Source organism: Scomber japonicus, chromosome 23 (genome assembly GCF_027409825.1).
Source record: "Scomber japonicus isolate fScoJap1 chromosome 23, fScoJap1.pri, whole genome shotgun sequence".
Classification (NCBI taxonomy): Eukaryota; Metazoa; Chordata; class Actinopteri; order Scombriformes; family Scombridae; genus Scomber; species Scomber japonicus.
The window spans coordinates 12,025,367-12,031,263 of NC_070600.1; positions in this window are offsets into that span (position 1 = coordinate 12,025,367).

The following is a 5,897-nucleotide window of genomic DNA, read 5'->3' on the forward strand; positions in this document are numbered from 1 at the left end:
TCAATGTTAACATGCTGACACACTAAACTAATGTATTGTATTGTATTGTAACATTGGTAAATTAACAGCAGATGTCATTGTGAGCATATTAGCATGCTGATGTTTGCATTTAGCTCAAACCATCTCTGTGCCTCAGTACGGCTTCACAGTTGACTCTTGGTCTATTTATTTAATACATGAACCAGTCATGAATAATACTTTTATCCCAATTTATTAATTTGCTGTCAACACTCTGATCCAGGACAAAGTCACCATTATATTCTAGTGTGGCAACATACCTTCCATGTGTTTTGGGATTGGCACCAAACAGGGGGTTGTACTCTGGTGTAGGCTGTGGTGTAGTCGTTGCAGTATGGAAACTGAGACTGGGAACGATGGGTGGTGCCGCTGGGCTGTGGGGTGCAGAACTGAGGCCAGCTATGCGGATGTGGTCCAGAATCCCATAAACCCTGTCTGTCATCTCTGTGACTAATCAACCACTGGTTGTCTGGGCCGGAGCTCGAGTGGAACATTTCTGACATCCCAAAACTGGATCTAAGCAAAAAAAAAAAAAAAAAAAAGGGGGGGGAAATAACAATTAGTCAATTAATTAACCAATTATATTATGAAATTGTTATATTATCCTTATTAAATCATGATTTATTCTTGAATTTACTAAGTGAATCTCTTGTTAGGGAAAGGCAAACGAGAGGGCAGAGGGGGGATGCACAGTTTGATGTGTGTTTGTGCATTTGCATGTGTTCATGTTCATTAGTAAAAAATATGCTGCACCAGTATGATTAGATGCTTTTAGAATAGAGCTGATTACAAAGGTTGCTATAGTTTGACTGGCTACTAATCCTGAAAGCTGAACCGTTCCTTTAAAAAACATTAAAGAAACACTTTGCTGATTTTCAACCACATTACCACATATTAGTCACAGAATGGTGTGTCAGTCATGTCCACACTTCTCACTTTGTGTTCTCTGGAGCCATCTATAGCTGCCTTCAACTGACATACATATTTAACATCAATGTTTACCCAATGAAGTACAGTTGCTATATTAACTCTGCATTAGCTACGTTTCTTTTATTAACTTTCTGACTGGGAGCCTCACTGTCTGCAGTCAGATTTGAGAACTTCATATCTGACAGCAAAAGTTTCCTTCAAGCTATTTCAGTGTTCTGGAAATGATCTTTTTTCCAGAGGATTCCCTTAAATCTATTCAATCTAGTCACAATAGTATTTTGGTTTATTTGTAAAATGAATAAATGGCTTCTAAGTTGATTTGTAGAGATTTTAATTCAATACAAAATTTAACATTTTCATCATGGAGTGAATGGATGCACAAACTTGATTATTGGTGTGACTGAAGTAACAGCAAGCAGCATGCCTCAGATCAAAGCATCTCAAAGGCCGTGGCTTTAAGGTTTACTATGAAAGGATTTTCCTTTTAATAAAAAAAACAAAACAAAACAAAAAAACAACGATGTATAGACTCATACAAAAGTAAACCCTCTCAGTCACAAGCCAAGGAGGAGGGGCTAACTTTGAATGCTGTGTGTTTACAAACAGCAAAATGACAAATCCTGCATAGTATAGTATATAGTATATATTTAAAACAGCTGATATATGATTATAAGGGATTGCTGCCATCCATCCATTTATATGAATTGTCAATAGTATCATTGATTAAGTTGAATGGCTAAAGGATTTTGAGTAGGATCATTAGCAGGACAGTTTTTTTGTTTTTTGTTTTTTGTAAACTGGAAAATATGTGGGACTTTTATATTAATATTAATCAGATTGAGAATTGGCACCAGTTGTCTTTTGATTTAAAGGTTATCTTTCCTTCATTTTAGGCAATACAGATGATGTAACATTTTTTTTATTGCATGAATCACATGCAGCACTTTTCTTGTAATTAGAGAAATTCAATGTTCTTTTTGAAAAGCAAAAGATGCAAGAAAAGGTCTAGTATTGGGCTGACTGAACATCACTGGTCTATGATACAAATTAAAACATGCCACTTGATTTCTTTGTTGAAAGCTGAAATTAAGGTGATGGGCCCCAGCTGGAACACACTGGAGAGACTTGTCCAGAACTGCATTAGATGGGGAGAAGTCATCAATTGCTGATGGTCCCAAGGGGACCCAAGGGCACAAGTAAGGAAGTAAGTACTTCATATCTAAATTACAATATTTGAGTGCAAATTAGCTGCCACTGCCACTGGAGTAGTCATAGAGAATACATGCAAAATAGGAGAATTATATAATTGCTACAATGCAGAACTGATTGAACACAAAGAGGATGTAGGTGAGAAAGTGGAGCAACGTTTGTGGTTATAATCTTGGAGTTTCTGTCTCTCTCTCTCTTCTTTCATCCTTCTCTCTCTTTTTGTGGGAGGTTAATTGGCAAGGCATATGGCTGTCTGCCTGTCCAAGTATGGTGCAAACAGTGTTTAATTGCCTTTATTCTGTCGCCAACATTGCAGAATACCTCTGGTACAGAATATGCCAGGCAGTTATTGGCACTGTTTAAAAAGGAAGTGTAGATGACATGGACTCAGCATGAGAAAACAGGTTTTTGTAAACGTAGAGAAAGGGTTTTGTCCACCTCGCTGCATTCCTACAAGAATGCTCATTTGGAATAAACTGGTTTGTCTGTGTGGGTTTAGCCTCAGTCTTTGTCTAGGATTTGTGAGCTTCTCTGTTGGCCCATGAGCAAGGCATCTTTCTTAGATAACAATTTACTGGCTCAACACACGGAGAGTGTTTTATGGGTGTAGGACAGGAATTCAACCAGGCTTTTGTCATCCAGTTACCCCTGCTCCATTACCAATCCATTAAGTGTGTATTTAGGTCAAATGGCTAAGAGTCAGAAGTGAAATACATACCTGCAGGCATGATTTAACCATTGTATTTCAACTAATTATTCAATTAAATGCAGCATTTCAGAAATTTATTTTTTCCGATTGCAGTGGCTGTGGTAGAATTAAATTATTGCTGTATCACTTAAATTTCAATGCTTGTTCCCTCATTCAAAATAATTATTTTTCATTTTCTAGAGATATATGGTAAATCATCCTGATGTAAGAGGTCTTTTATAGGAATAATGACCATGTTTAACAAATCATACACTGGGTTTTTGTGTCAAAGTGTTAAAAGAGAGAAGTATTATTATGAAGAGCTGTATTTCAAATTAGAAAACCTAGAAAACTTGTCTCATAAATTCAGTTTTTACATACATTTATTTAATCTGCCAGGTCAGTTAACATGACTAATTTAAATTCAACCTATGCTGTCCATATATATGTCCATTATAATATACAGTTGCACCAATCCCCTTGAACTAAGCTCTTTCTTATCCATGATCTCAATAGTCCTTATGTAGGATGAAAAAGGACTACTCTGCTGTTTTTACTGTGTTTGCGTTTCCTTGGATTTGTCCGTCTTAACTCCATTTCCACCCAACTATGGACTTTCTGTGATCTGTCCCCCATTATTAGCTGCCTCAGGCCAGGCCAGCATACACTAACTCTTACTAGTTGCAGTAGATCTCACTTCACTTAGTCAGAACTCTAAAGACAAGAGGAAATTGATTCAAGTGCAGGATCTGATTCAGTCACTTTTAAGGCATAATCAAGTATTCTAGATATGGGCCTATATCTGGTTTGATTTCAAACCTGAGCAAGAAGCTGGGACTGAGAGTTCAGGGGTTCCTCCCTCCACCATAATTAGCTCACCTTAACTAATGTGGATCATTACCAATTATTTGCTGAATGGCCATAACACTATAAATACTGTCACAGTGATGTCCTGAACTGTGCTTCCCCGTGTTTGAGCCTGTTTGAGGTGCTTTTCCTCCAACTGAGAACTGACCGTAACCCCATAGGCCTCCTGCTGCTCTGTAGTGTAGATCATGTCCACTGATATACAAAGCCTCAGGCCCACTGGAAGGAAACAAGCAACAATGATGTTCTTCACATCAGGCTCAGACTTCAGGTCTGGTCTTCAGTCACTGTGACATGACTTATTTTTTTCTTAATGATAAAATCATAAAATGTTGGGTCACCACCAGCCTCCAAAACAGCTTCAGTTGATTACGCATGTCTCTAAGGCTTCACTGGAGGGATTGACTTCTTTTTTTTTCATACTAACACATTCCATTATTTCCTATATGTGTTTTTCGATTGAGATGATAAACATAATTTTTCATCAAATTCATCAAACTATGGCTACAATTACATCTGTATTAATTAATTTTGGCCACTTAGGGGCTGACCAATGACACCATTGCGTTTTTAAGTGAATATGGTGAATGGAAAAGGATAGGGCAAATGGAACATTATTGTCATTAATGTTGTGTTTCTGGCCATCTGGAAAATGTAAGTCTAATATTAACTGGTTTTAGTTCTGTTTTTGGTCTGTACCAACTCCTGATGGAAATCTCTGCCTTTAAATGCTCCACAATGTTCACCAAATAGTCACTTTATTATCTGTTTGTTGTTCTGTATTTAGTAGGTTTTTATGGCTTTTACATTGAAAGCAACTGCCTGCTAATGCCCGAAAACAACACTATGAGAGCGCTGAGTGTAAAGTTGTGGGCCATACATCATCTCTGAAACTTGCTAAGAAGAGTCGCGTGATAAGTCTCTGGATTTTCTTGCATAACACCTTCCATGCACACGCTCATTAGATACATTGAATACAGTCACTTTAGCAATTGTCATTATCAATCCAATCATTATTTTATATGAATTGTTAATTAAAAATAGTTCCCAGACCCAAAGATGAAAACTTTACATTTTATATCTGTCTGCCTGCATCTGTCTGTCTGTCCATGTTTCACACTTCCACAAATCCTCACCCACCCACGTGGAGACAGGAAGTTTAGAGTATCATTGCTGAGGATTTTCTGAGTGTCTTTGTCACAGATGACAAAACACACACACACATTTATACATACACACACACCACTGTCTGCCTCATTAAAACCTTTCCCATAGATGTACTACTTTGTACAGCTCTCCACTCATCATCACCTCCAATCCGCTCAACCCTTGCCTCCCTTTGAGCTCCACTATTTATTTTCATCAAGGCCTCTCTCTCTCACTTCTTCCTCTGTATGTCTCTCGCTCTCCCTCTCATCCACAGTGGGCTTTGTTGCTGGGCTGTCATGTATTGAAGCAGCTATTTATTTGCTTGTTTCGCCGCTAATTCTCCCTCATTGTCCCTCCCAGCATCCCATTGCGTTGAGAACAAGGCCGCCGCAAGAGTTTTGTTCCCTGTGCCCAAGACATGAGTCAGTGAGCCAAGATAATGATGAAGAGCTCAGACACACAGGAGATCCAGCCTCTCTCGCTGATCACACCAGCAAAGTCTTCTTAACATACACCCCTCACACAAGGTTATTACAATGCATTCAGATTGTGTGAAGAGCTTAGGTCACCATTTAGAGTTGTGCTTTAAAACTATGTGGTTGGCTTTTCCCTAAGGACTGTTTGTTCTGATTCCAGTCATTTAAAGAGTGTTTTGACATGAGCCAACTTGTTAGAGAAGTCAAAGTAAAAAAGTAAAGTAAAAGTGTATGAGGAAATAGATTTTACAATTCAATATGCGACTTTAGTTTTAGGCAAGGCAAGGCAAGTTTATTTGTATAGCACAATTCATACGCTGTGTAATTCAAAGTGCTTTACAAAAGCTGGAAACACATTATTCAGAAACATTATTAGGAAATTCTTTTAAAAAGGCTGTTTTAGTTTCATAGGAACATAATAAGCTACACTGGCTCCTGAAGTCCAAATTCAAGAGAGATGCAGCGGTATGGAGCTCCTTCATTGATCAACATATAGCCCTATATATTATTCATATTCAGACATGTAACCTCTGTCCATTTATAATTGTGTTAGACTTGGT